The sequence below is a fragment of the Ascaphus truei genome, chromosome 5 (genome assembly GCF_040206685.1).
Source record: "Ascaphus truei isolate aAscTru1 chromosome 5, aAscTru1.hap1, whole genome shotgun sequence".
In the NCBI taxonomy this organism is placed as follows: Eukaryota; Metazoa; Chordata; class Amphibia; order Anura; family Ascaphidae; genus Ascaphus; species Ascaphus truei.
In genome coordinates this window covers 77,696,441-77,710,800 of record NC_134487.1, presented here as the reverse complement: position 1 = coordinate 77,710,800, position 14,360 = coordinate 77,696,441, and the positions used below count along the sequence as shown (strand labels likewise).

The 14,360-nt window shown below is 46.0% G+C and overlaps 1 protein-coding gene across 2 annotated transcripts in view; it reads right to left on the bottom strand.

The window, feature by feature from the left end:
- Positions 1 to 14,360, bottom strand: part of CNTN1 (contactin 1) — a 296,276-nt gene that overhangs the window by 219,436 nt on the left and 62,480 nt on the right. The window contains exon 2 of one of the 2 annotated variants that reach the window (XM_075600076.1): positions 170 to 262. The exons of the other annotated variant lie outside the window; for it this stretch is intronic. The gene's annotated coding sequence lies outside the window, so the exon portion shown is untranslated. The remainder of the gene's footprint in view (positions 1 to 169; positions 263 to 14,360) is intronic. 2 annotated transcript variants of the gene reach the window in all.

Here is a 14,360-nt window from a genome sequence, read left to right as displayed (position 1 = left end):
ACTGCAGTACACATGCTGCATTATGATCTTTATTCGGCCAGTAACAGCTATCAAATTATCCTGACTCAGTACATTCAGGATCCGAAATCCGAGTAATGTGCACAAACATTTCTTTCTCAGCATTTTCCAGATTCACCAGTCACTAAATACAGCAAAATGTGTGTCCTACCTTTGATGCTGAATTTGTGTGCACACTTTGGCTATTGGGAATATGTGAATACAACAGAAGATAATCCCACCAAAATGCTCCACATAGTAAATCCTGCAGCAGGAAAGAAATAAAAAGATTTCACGATGTGACCTCCGAAAAGACAGCCATTCATATCCCTCAAAACCTTCATAAAAAGCAGGCTAAACAGCAGTTCAACAGCCTATGTACATGGCAGAACTGCATTCAAATCTAGCTTTCTGTGCTCTAAGCCGAGGATTTATCTTCTTAAGCCTTTTTAGTCAACTCAACACCGCTGCTTGGGCATGTGAAAATATGAAGCATTTCACTGCAGTGACTTTATGCAGGAAAATCTCCCAGTCATTTTAACCATCCCTTATCACTCCGCTTGGAGACTGAAGAATGAGAACACCATGCATAATTCATGCATTAAAATCATCTCTGCACTTCCTGTAGCCACTGGTATATCCAGTAATGGAATATTGATCAGTTAATCACTAAAACAATTCGGGATAGGTAATTGCTTTTTTTTTTTTTTGCAAGAATAAAAATACCAACCAAAAGCAGAGGTACAGTACAGTAAGTTTATGCTTCACGCCCCTGCAGCTCTTAGGCAGATTTTCAACCTATCAAACATGACCTTAACATACTGCAGAGTGTTTTTTTTCTGGGCTTGCCATCTATCTCTGTCCTTTGAAAAATGCTGCATCATCCTTTCTATCTTGTTTGCAATATACTTTCCGACAGCATGTTTAATATTTTAATAACTAAGCAGATTGTATCCTTTATTTAAATGAATGCTATACTTGATGACAATTATTTAACTTCCTCTGAAAGTGGAAGTCCCTCATAGGAGTAAAGTGAACTTATGGCAGTAATTGGTGAAATGTACAAACACCTTTTAAATCCATTAGAGGGACACTCTGGCAGTAAAATTGTTAAACTGCCGGTTACTTATTATTTATTCAATATTTGTTTTTTAAGTGATTTATAAACACAAACCACAAATCAATGCATTAATTTATATTAATACAGATTCCCCCCTGACTAACCTATGGCATTTACAAGAAGTTATGTTCTAGATGTACTGGATCACCATTCCAACGTGTTAATTATATTTTTTGTTTACATAGTTATTTAAACAACTGGGTACAATACCTAATAACACAACAGTATCTTAATGGATATGACCATCCTATATACCATTATGCCCCACAAAAGATCCCTGGCTGAATTTTTATTGCAACAGCTGGATATTGTTTTAACCAACTATGTTCTCTTGGAAAATTGTTTTTACTTACAACTACTGTAACTGATACAGCCATGGGCAACAATATTGCTCTTTCTTTTGCGAACTTCTATATAGGTTTGTTTGAGAATACTTATATACTAAGTCAGGACACATATAGTTTGCATCCTATTCTAGATATACTGGTGCCAATTGACAATCTCTTCCTACTATGGACAGGTTCCCAGACGGTGACTATCTAAATGGCCTATATTCGATCTAGACACAGTGCATCCACAAGGACTTTATGAGGATATGGTACTTTTATGGTTCTTATGAGCTAGACTTCCTGCATTGACCTTTTATTACTTTGATATGTGGATACAATACAGGCAGTATATGGATACAATACATTTTACATTTTGATGATTGCATGTCTCAGAATTCAGGAAACATTCTATGATCCTTATTCAGTAAACTGGGATAGCATTGATCCAGCGCCATCGCATGGAATGCTCCATTCACATTCATTTTAGCTTACTCAAAAGGGGCCTATTTTTCTATGCTGGATCGTGATGAGACTTGCTTATTTAAAGATACATACTGTATGTAGTAAATGTGGCATACTAGATAGTTTAGAGTTCACAGTGAATACCAAGGGCTACTTTTAGTATTATTATCTAGCATCAATCAGCACTGTGCTTTTTTTTTGGACGTTTTTGGTTTATAGTGTGGGAAGGAATTACCTACCATGGTCCATAAATAGTGAACTATGTGGAGCTTGAAGTATTATCATATAGCCACATGACATGCCTGTAATCTACAGCTGCAGCGGCCGTTATTCAAACAAATCACGGTGCCGTTTTTGTGTGCGCTGCTGTACTTCACGCAGCATGAACGCGGCCAATCACCCCAGACACCTGCGCTTATCGCGATTGCTTTGTTGAATTTCATGGATTCTGTTTCTTTGGGTGCAATGAAATGAATGAATTGCAATGTGTACAGTACTGTGCTACCGTGTCAATTTAAGGTGTTTAAAAACCAGAACACTAAAATGCCATTTTCTGCACTCGCCGCACTTGTGTCTTAAGGCGGTACGGGCGGAAGACATCCCGCGTCATGACATTTGTATTCCGATGTACACAACGCGTGAAGTGTTTGAATAACGGCCGCTGCAGCTGTACATGATGATATCTTGACTACTATGTAGACCAGAACCTCCGTTAAAGTTTTAGATAATGACATATTAGCAGATTACTCTAATATTGTCTAGATAAGTTTCTGGCCCAGTGTCTATATTTAACGCTTTTAATGACACATTACTGTGTTTTTAAATTAATCAACATTAGAGATAGCCATTAACCGATAATAGTAATGTGTAGGGATCCCCTAACCAGGGTTGAATTTGCTTATATCTAAGCATAGTAGGCCTACAGTATAAGAAATCTAACTTCAGCCAAAGGTCATTGTCCCTGACCCCTTATTATCTACTATGTATTTTCATATGTTTGCATGCTCCTTAAATTATGTATCTGAGTATGAGTATGAATATACAGTATGTAGCCACTCTTTCAGCTCTTTAATTATTTATATGTCAAATACAGCCACTTTGTTGCTTTTGTTATGGTTTCATACTTAGAGCCTGATAGTGTAGAACATACTTTGTCTCTGCTCTGTATAGAGCCAGATATTATCTAGACCAGTGGCTTCCAACTCCAGTCCTGAAGAACCACCAACAGGTCACGTTTTAAAGATATCCATGCTTCAGCACAGTTGGTTGAGTCAAAAAGACTGTGCTACCTGTGCTGATGCAGGGATATCTATTAGACCTTGAGGGTTCTTCAGGACTGGAATTGGGAAGCACTGGTGTAGAACACCATTTGTCTCTGCTCTCTGCGCTACTCAATTTTATATGCGATATAGTTTAATAGTAGGTGTAACATTGTCTTTTTTCTATTTTTAACTGACACACCTCTCTGCTGTCCATTGTATGATACACTTTTTGTAACTGACTCTGCTCTATGTTATAGATCAATACAATATTAGTTTTTGATATTATATATTTTATCCATGATTTAGGATAAAGTATTTATGATGTAGGCACTTCTTATTCTAGATTTTGTATTCTTTAGTTGTTTACTCCTGTAGGTAATTCCATTGTGGCAATTGCTTTGCTTTTCCTTACGGTATTCGTTGCTTAACAACATCAACCATTTTGGAACCCTCCCGCTTCCCTCTGTATTCACTTTACCGGGGTATTTTATATGGTCGGTGGTTCTGGAAAAAAAGTTCATGTATGGTTTGAAACGTTTATTCAATAAACACGAGAGGACCGGTTCTCTATTCTGTTATGGAGATGGCAACACTAACCTACGGTGCACCCGTGGCAATTACAAAATGAAAATCTTGGCCATATTTATTAAGAGGTGCTGAGCCGTAAGTTGCCTTACAAACCATTCACATGCATTGTGTCTTGTGACTTAGCACAGCTTTGCAATTAAGACTATAATTGTGATTAATGATGTGCTTTCTTTTGAAGACTGCTAATACACACATTTAATAAAGTGACAGCTTTCATCAGTAGACACAAAGGCAATGGAGGAAGTTGCCTAGAGCTTCTTATAGATAGGTGGTACAACTTGGTAAATTACACATATATAATCTTATGTAAATGAAGGTCTACAGCACCCCAAATCATTAAAAACGTTTTTTTGTTTAAATCATCTTTAAAATCCTATGAAGTAGGAAAGATGCAGTGGATATAAAGTATCAAAGCATACAGGTAGCCCTCACTCCGCCTGAGTGGGACGGGGAAGGTGCACCTCTGGGCTAGGTATCGGTACATACTATAACAAGAGAAAGCAAACCCAGTTGTGGGCACTCAATCACCCTAAGTAATGATATGATGATGATGGGTATAAACTTCAAACGGAAGGGATCATTACCCTTACCAAATTGCTTCGTAGCTGGTAATCCATAAAAGCAAACCAATTCAGATGCAGGGTACGTAAGTGCTATAGTTGGTAAATGGATGGGTAGTTAACTGTAGCAGATAGGTAAGTCAACTCAGGTGACTAAGTGGTAGCAACCTATTGGAGGGGTGAACAAAGAGCGCAAAAAGGGGGAATACTTGTTCCATGACAGTTACTATAGCCACACTGATGTGGTGATTTCACCACTAGCTATCTGTCTCCCTGTTCCATGCCAAATCTACCTTTAAATAGTGGTGGTAAAGAGTGCCGCTTTCAAGGCCGGAGGAATGGTTAGTATGCCCAATACTTGGCCATTGCATCTTGCCTATTTTATAGGATTTTAAAGATGATTTAAATAAAACAACTTTTTTTAATGGTTTGGAGGGCTGGAGTAGACCTTCATTTTTATTGATTGACTTTATGCTGACTTGGGTGGTGGTCACTGGTCGGCTGTTCTACATGCACCCGGTTATCATGGGAGTGCAAGCTGCTCTATATACTAAACCCTACCTTCCACCATTATCACCTAGCACACAGTGCTTCCACTGCAGCAAGGGATTCTGGGAAATGACATGCAAATGAGCACACTGTGCCACCTTTTGCCTGAAATCAATTTTTACATGGAACCCTTATAAGTTAATGCTTGCTGTTAACACAGCTTTTAAGCGCAGCCAGAGAAACCACTCACAGATATGTTTCAACCTTAATGGGTCTCATCAGTGTGAGGTTGGTTGTACTGGCTTTGCCATTTTCAAGACAGTACGATTTACCATACACATTTTAAGTTATGGTGGGTGAAAAAGGCGACAAGAAACCTCCACCGTATAGCATATAGCAAATAAAAAGATAATTTGTGAGCACATTCACATGTCTTAGACAGGTCTGCAACCCTGCATTTCAACCATTATCACCTAGCATACAGTGCTTCCACTGCAGCAAGGGATTCTGGGAAATTGCATGCAAATGAGCACACCGTGTGAAGGAATTGTGAGGTGCAGGAGGAATTGTGTGTGGGGGGTGAGGAATTGTGAGTAATTGGGGGAGGAATTGTGAGTGGGGGGAGAGGAATTGTGAGTAATTGGGGGAAGAAGAATTGTGAGGAGGAGGATTGTGAAAAGCCTATTTATTTTATTTTTTATTATTGGTAAGAAGACTTTTTTCTGTAGAAAATAGATGTTGTGTGTCATTTTAATGCAATTTTGCTACTTTTTGAATCCAATAAATTTTATTGAAGAATAATGTTTGTCTCTCGATTATTTTGTGACCTGACCCCTTAACTATATGTATAATTACTATATATAGCACTGAAAGAATTCTGTTTGTGTATTAGTCATATTGCACATACAGTACATTGTGTGTTTCCCCGTGGTTTTTTTTAGCAGGGCAAGATGTGTGGGCAATATTTTTCTATTACCAGTAAACCATAAACCGGTTAAAATTCATGACAAACATACAGGATAGAAACCAGTGTGCTCCACCTCTTTTGGGGGTTACATATGGCTGAAAAGCAACAGACAATTTGGGCCAATAGGAAGTCCCAACGTCATCCACTGTGGCTTTCTATTGGATGACCATTTAAATGTCCATTTTAAACACCAGTAACTTTGTCTATCAATATCTTGGGGGGGCCTTAGCTCAAAAAGCAGGTTCAGCTCAAGAAAAAGCCCTAGATCCAATGCTGCTTTAACTGAAGGTAGTTGTGCAATGAAAAAACAACATGCTGTGAAGTAAATTGGATACAACCTGGAAGGCAATTTTAACCTTAAGTATTTTCTTTAAAAAAAAAAGAAACAGTAGGAGATGTGATCTAGCCTTCAACACATTTTCTGCATATAAAAGAAGATTGATGTGAAATGGTCTTAAAAGCTAAAATTGCACATGACACTTGGGAGACTATTAAGATATTCACAGCACTGGTGTTTTTCAAGTAACCATTAATAGAACAATAAGTCCTTTGGCTTTGATTCCTATAAAGTATATATATACTTGAGCATGAACTAGGATGTAAGCTTCATGAACTTTTTTCAAGTTGAATCCAATGGCTATAATGCAAATTCTTAACAAAATCTAAACATTTTTAAATAACATTCTTGACTTCAGAACTACATATTTTCCTCCTTTGACTTAACATCCATAATGTTTGTGTCTGTAAAGGCTTTTGATACAGTGCCACAATGTGCACAAAAGAAAACAAATAGCCATGGGTGCCAATATTTGCATTTGGATTGAAAAATGGTAAGCAGTTCATCGATCATGAGTGGAACACTTTCATATTGGGGTCCAGTTATATATGTGATGCCACAAAATGAAATACTGGTGTAGCGGTCATGTAAAATGCCTACAGTCATCTCTCCTGCTGGCAGCAAGGCCTGGTAAGTGTGGGCATGCCAGCAGTAATCATGGAGGTTTTCCCTCACACCCTGGTGGGGTGCCCTGTGTATGGATGGGACTGGTCACATGCTCTGACTCCATGGTTAGTGATGTCAGAGGTGTGTCAGCCTCAGAAGTTACATAAGGCACAGCACTGTGTCAAGAGTTAGTTCTGTCAGAGTTCAAGGCGAGTACAGTTGCTGGAAAGTTCTTGCAAGGTTCAGGAAGGAGTTCAAGTTCTGCAGAGGGTTAGTTATGTTCTAGTAACTCCATGGGAGACTGTGTCCAGGGACCTGGCACAGGGCAGTGATTCCTGCGGGAATAGTGAATCCCTCATCTAGGTGACATACCTATCAAAGGGGAGCACGGGCGAGATGATCGCCTAAATACACCCATTGTGGAGGGCAGCTATGCCCACCGTGACAATAAAGATGGAGCTGATCAGAGAAACCCCTGTGTGTGAGAGTCCAATAATTACACAGGAGGTTGCACCACCGAGGAGTTCCTCGTCAGGATCATCCCCATGCGGACGCAGGGGCCCTGGTGAGGTGGAGGCGCTGCACTGGAACTAGGTGAGACTCAGCACACTACCTCAGCTGCCTGTCTGGACGGGTTCTCCCCACACACCATCATGCGGGAGACTCAGGAGTCCTGTAGCCAACAGGTGCACCATCAGGCATATCTACACTGTAATGGGGTCCGGTTAGACCACAGGGGCCAATGTGAGATTGGGTGGGTCAGGCCGGGCCAGAAATACCGTTACATTTGGAGGCGAGCTGCTGAGATCAGATCTGTCATCAGGACAGGCTCTAGCTAGGCACACTGGGAAACAGGGAGAGAGTCTGCTGCCACTCTGTGCTGCGTAGGGACGGACCTAGGGGTGGTCAGGGGGCTGACGGGATATTGTCAGTTCGCAGGGACAACCTAGGGGCCTGAAGGGAGTGAGGGGTTTGGAGCCGGGCTATAGCTGACCGAGTCACCTTGAGGCAGTGCTAGTTGGTAGGATGCCAGAAGGGATAGCCTGTTAACTTGGTCAGGAGTCCTGGAGAGGGTCTGCGCTAGGCTGACCAAGACAGGTAGACGCCCCAAGTACTGCATGGCAGAGCCAGAGTACCTAGCCCATTCCAGACACTCACCGTAGGAAGCACAGACTGGGAGGAAGGAGTCACAGCAGACACTGAGAGAGTGAGCCTAGCCTGAGGTAGTGCAACACTGGGTCACACCTAGATAAGGTACACATGTGGTGGTGCATCTGAAGCTAATCTTTATTGTACCGGTGTGGTGGCTGCCCCGCAGAGTGGAGCCCCATGTATGATAACTGTTACGAGAGAGTGGAGGATCCGCGTGGGGCGGAAAACATGAAATGGCGGACAGAGGCTGATGGGGAGGGCACCCGTGGCGTGCAACCCACTGAAGAGCAGACTGTCGCCGAGTTATCATTGACCAATCTGCTCTGGAGCGGAGCGAAGGCCGTGGCTGCCCCGTTTTTATCCTGTCTGGGACAGCGAGGGGCCACCCTTGAAGAGTGTGAGGAAATTATAATAATTGGGGGAGAACCCCGTGAGGAGAGCAAACAAATGGACTTTTTGGGCGTAAAAGTCAATCAAAATGGCGGTTCCCGCTTGCTAGGGAAACCGCATGGGCCAGTCGCAGAAAAAATGGCTGATGCAGGACTTGCAAAGAGCTGGCCGGGAATGGCGCGAACAGCAGAGCCCCGCCCTGATGGGGGGCATGGCGCGAAAGCTATGGCTGCGCCGGGATGGACAGTGACTAACTCAGCCCCTTTGCTGAGTCAACCGCTTAGTCTATGGAACCCTCCCCTGATTTCTACCAGGGGGAGTGACTTTCAACTATGGCCTGTGGGAATGCACCCACTGGGCCCAGGGACTGATATCCAGACGGCGCCACTACAAAAAGTAGTTCCGGCCGTGGAAGAGCCGTGCAAAAAGGATGGTTATCTTGCACGGAGGGCGGCTGCCAGGAGAAGGCGGGAACTAGCCGCGGGAAAAGACCCCCACCCTTGTGGGGAAATTGGCGCGAAAACGCTAACCGCGCCCACCAGGACTGAGAGAGGTGCGGCCTTAATTAAGGGGCATGATGTTCCCCTGTGGGACCCGCCCATTATTGCAACCCCTGGGGGCGGGTTCCAGCTCTGTCAGAGAAGGGAGGAGCCCAAGCAGGGAGTGGCGGATCCAGCAACTTCCACCAGCCAGTTGCGAGGAACCACTAAGCTGGAAAGACCTTTACAGAGAGTGGCTCCTGTAAAAAGAATGGCCTGCTCCTCCACTGTGGGCACAATGGTCTCTACACAGCCCTACTCAGTGCCCGGCGGGGTGCTAGTAGTGAGGGTGGCCAATACCGAGACGGTGGTTGGGCTATGCCTACAATGCGGGCTGCCCGGAGGAACGGTCAATACGGCGGCGCGTTGCCCTCATTGCGGGACTTTATACCTGTGGCCTATGCCCACATTTATTCCTATACAGCCTGCTGACCCCCCGGTGGACGTGACAAGGCGCTCCGCCGAGTCCCCGGGCGCGCTATGGATCAACCGCGCGAGTCCCGGAGACAAGGGACTGGAGCCGGTCAAGTCGGCTGGGTCAGTAGCGATCGAAGCGGCTGAATCAACCCCCGCGTTCGGGGAAAAGAGACTGTCACCCCGCCCGGAGACCCCTAAGTCAGGAAAAGGGGATTACTCAGACGAGGACCTCCGTGAGCTGGCTGTGGTAAAAGCGGAGTTGAAAAGGCAGACCGGAAGGACGACACCCCGTGGGGTGAGTGGCAGGACGTCCCCCGCAGATCGGCGACCCGACCGACGGAGTCCCACCATCCCAGGACCTGGCGGAGACGGGAGAGAGACGCCTACACCCCTGCGGACGGGTAAGCCAAGCAGCCCTATTACTTACCTGGTTACAGCGGACGGCGAAGCGCTGGAGGGGCCGCGCCAGGCCCAAAGCGCACGTGGAGGGACGGCATCACTTCCGGCAACGACGGCGGAGCAATCGGATGTCGTCATAGAGGAAGAGATCCCGCATGGGGGTCCCACGCAAGATGGTGACGTTTCCGGTTCCGGGGAGGACGTCACTTCCGGTGGCGACGGCGGAACCCATGAAGAAAAAGCAGCGACGCTTCGGCGATCGGGGGAAGGTCCCCGATCACTTACAAGGCCCAGAAATTGGAGAGACGATCTCAGGACTGAGGAGGGTGAGACATCATCCTTGGACCAGTCTACGGACAGCCAGGAGTGGGTCGTAACCCCGTGGGGTCCCGTTCCGTGCCCCTATGCCCAAATCCCCGCCATAGTTAATACCCCTACCCCCATCACACGGTCACCGGGTTCACCGCCTAGCCTGGAGTACGTGGACAATTCACAAGGGGGAGAGGGAAGACGGACTGGGGAAAGGCAGCGCAGTGGCGCTACGGAGGGCGATTCAAGGGGAGGGGGAGAATTGAGAGTGGCAACTACAGCACCCCAACCCGTAGTAAAGGCCTCGGGGTCGTTTAGGTGGTCTGTACCGCGATCTGAGAGGTCATCAGGGGTATTTTCCATGGACGATGATAGGGACTCAGGAGGGTCAAACAGATTCCGGGAGAACCGGTGGTGGGCCCCATTATTTGAAGGGTACTCGGCCTGGATGGACCGCACTCGGTTCCTCATCCGGCGAGAGGATGTAGTGGACTATTGGTGGGCGGTGGGAGAGTTTACCCCAGAACAGAGAGACAGGGAGTTGCAGGAGCGATGGCTGCAGATTGAGAATAGGGAAATAGAGCCTATGGGTCCCAGTATTTTGTCAGACCCCGTGGACCCTGACGAACCCCTATCATGGGTGCTGCCTGGAAGGGGAGGTAAGGCTGACCTGACTAGAATTAGTAGGGCTGAGAGAACCATAATGGCTCGTTATAAATCTTCCCACGGGTTGGAGTACCCGTATGTCCCTGAGCCTCTCATGGATGAGATAGAGGACAACCGGGATAGGTGGCTTAGGGAGGCCATAGAAATGCACCTAGTGGGGAGAGGGAGTTCCGTGATAGGAAAGAAGGCAGAGGAACGGATAGAACATTTAATCCGCATATGGGCCATTGGGAGGAATATCTATAAACATAGAGTAACATATAGACCAGAGAGGGGATTACCCAGGCATTTCTCAGTAACAGTTCTGGATATGGGGGGTAGAGAAGTAAAGAAACCGGACCCCTATCACTATTTTTAGGTGGTACTGTGCATCACGCGGGTCTGTGGCTGCTGGTCGGGGCGGGCTTGGCGGATGACTGTATTCATGTGTACTGCATTATGAGGAAATTTGTGTGATGTTAATTATGTTTTCCGTTACAGTGCTTCCTGGAAAGAGGTATACAAATTTAGGTCCCAGCGAGGACGATGGGATTCACCAGGGGGAGAATGTAGCGGTCATGTAAAATGCCTACAGTCATCTCTCCTGCTGGCAGCAAGGCCTGGTAAGTGTGGGCATGCCAGCAGTAATCATGGAGGTTTTCCCTCACACCCTGGTGGGGTGCCCTGTGTATGGATGGGACTGGTCACATGCTCTGACTCCATGGTTAGTGATGTCAGAGGTGTGTCAGCCTCAGAAGTTACATAAGGCACAGCACTGTGTCAAGAGTTAGTTCTGTCAGAGTTCAAGGCGAGTACAGTTGCTGGAAAGTTCTTGCAAGGTTCAGGAAGGAGTTCAAGTTCTGCAGAGGGTTAGTTATGTTCTAGTAACTCCATGGGAGACTGTGTCCAGGGACCTGGCACAGGGCAGTGATTCCTGCGGGAATAGTGAATCCCTCATCTAGGTGACATACCTATCAAAGGGGAGCACGGGCGAGATGATCAGCTAAATACACCCATTGTGGAGGGCAGCTATGCCCACCGTGACAATAAAGATGGAGCTGATCAGAGAAACCCCTGTGTGTGAGAGTCCAATGATTACACAGGAGGTTGCACCACCGAGGAGTTCCTCGTCAGGATCATCCCCATGCGGACGCAGGGACCCTGGTGAGGTGGAGGCGCTGCACTGGAACTAGGTGAGACTCAGCACACTACCTCAGCTGCCTGTCTGGACGGGTTCTCCCCACACACCATCATGCGGGAGACTCAGGAGTCCTGTAGCCAACAGGTGCACCATCAGGCATATCTACACTGTAATGGGGTCCGGTTAGACCACAGGGGCCAATGTGAGATTGGGTGGGTCAGGCCGGGCCAGAAATACCGTTACACTGGGATAACTGTTTTTTTTTACTTGCTAAATAATGATTGAGAAGTGGGTATAGACAGCAAGGTGTATATGTTTCATGATGATACTAAATTGTGTTGGATTGTAATAATTAGAGGAGATATTTTCTCTGTACAGTAGGTAGACCTAGATAAATATCCCATTTTCTTTTTGAACGTTCCCACAAATGGTTTTAATGAATCTGCAAGGTGACACAATATTTCAGAATTTTCACGGTCGAAAAAGCTGTAAGATGCAAGTAAATATTTGCACTTTTTGCTATTTTTGGTAAACTTTTGCAAACAAATTATCAGAATGAGTGAAATTGGGATTAAAGGCACTTTCAATTAAAAGTAAATGAGTGGAGTTTTTTGGTGACATTTCATACTGTAGCTCAAGTCCTTGCCTGCCGTGAATGTTCAAAATGGACAGGTAAATTGTATTGTATTGTATGTCTTTATTTATATACTGCCAAAAGTGTACTCAGCGCTTCACAAAGAATACAGTACAGGGAATTATAATAATACATTAAGTGCAGCAAAAATCAAACAATGGGAAAGGAAATCCCTGGCCTGAAGAGCTTACATTCTAAGAGGTTTGAGGGGAAACTTACAGAGACAGCAGGTGAGGGAATAAGTGCTGTAGATGGGTGTGCTTGGCCACAGTGGGTGGTATAAGTGACTGTTGGACAATAGCCATGAGTGCAGGCTATTGGGATGCTTGATTTGTGGGTGTGACGGATCGGGGGAATCGCGCTTCCCAGCGTGTCCCCGTCACCTCTGTTTCCACTGCCTCTAGCCCTCCATCTTCCCTGCGCCCTCGCTCTCTTCCTCGCGGCCGTTCCTCTACAGCGCGGTTGGCATGCCCTGACACGCGGTCAGGTCACTTGCGCGTCCTCCGTAATGTGCGCGCGCGTTCACGATCACTAGTATCCCTCCGCAGCACCCGCGGCCCCCCGGCGTGCCTCTATTCCCCCAGCCTCCACATTACCTTGCTCCTCCGCCTCTCCGTCTCTCTCACCCCCGTTGCCGTGCGCCCCCGTGGCACTTCCTCCCTCACGTTCTGTGACACACGCGGTGCGCGCGCATAATACCCTTACAGAGGGCGCACGCACACGCTCCAGTTATCTGCCGTCTAGCTCCGCCCTCGTGCCTTACAAGCCATATCCCTTAATTATTCCCCTGTCTCCTCCCCTGCTCTCTCAGACCTATCCCTGCAAACTCTCACTCAACCCTCTGCTCCTCCTCTCTTTCCTATTGGTTCTCCTTCCTTTATAACCCCACACTGTCCACTAACTCATTGCTCTGCATAGCTTTCCTGTGACTCCTGTGTGTGCAGTGTCTATGCCTTGCTCCCTTGTTTGTTTCAGCGCTGGTTCCTGTCCCTGCTTCTGTTTGGATTCCCCTGGCTTGAACTTACTGCTTTGGATTTGACTACTCTGCTTTCTCCTGCCCTTGAACCTTGGCTTACGGACTTCACTACGCTGCTCTCTCCAACCCCTGAACTTTGGCTTACTGACATCACTACGCTGCTCTCTCCAATCCTTGAACTCTGGCACACGGACATTACTATCCGATCTCTGGCACCCCGGAATTTGCAAGTATACGTTAACCATTTACTTACCAGGCCCGGCAACGCATTACCACACTCCGGGCACGCCCTCACTGCTGTGGGTGCGTGTTATACCCTTACCCACCTCAGTACTGGGGACAGGCCAGGTCTGCGGGCATACAGGCGTTACAGTGGGGCAAGTTTTAAGGTTAGTCAGTGTTAACCTTTTCATTTAACACCGTTTACAGGGGAAGAGATGGCAGAGAGCCGTGGGTGAGATCAGGTGTGTATGTCTGGCTTCAGGCTTAGGGGAGATCCCCAGCAGCAGGAAGGAGTAGATAGAGGGTGTGAATAGAGGATTTGTGTGGGTGTTTTTTATTGAGGGTTGTTGGGAGAGAAGTGTATAAATAATGGTGCAGTGGGGAGTGGGGAAGTTGGAGAGAACAGGGACATTCACCAAGGAGTGAGGAAACAGTAAACAGAAAAAGCAATAAGGAGGGCATAGTGAGATATAGGAGGAGAGACATCCCAGTTATTGAAGGATAGTAAGAGTACAAATAATCACAGCTTTTAGAAAGTAAAGTTCTCACAGTTGTAAAGTTGTTGTTCAGAGTCCAGATCTTCCTCAAATCTTCACCTCCAATTTCAACTCCAAGATTAACTCTGCCACACACTTAAATGCATGTTATGTAGATGAGTAGCTAAAATCAAATCCAAGATTCTAGTCATTGCATACAACGTTCTCCACAATGCGGTCATTCCCATCACAGAATTCATCTTAAAATACTCTTCCACTCTGCTTTACCTATATACTACTCCTCTCCTCTTCCACTAGAACCTTTTCCCGGGCTACGCTACAT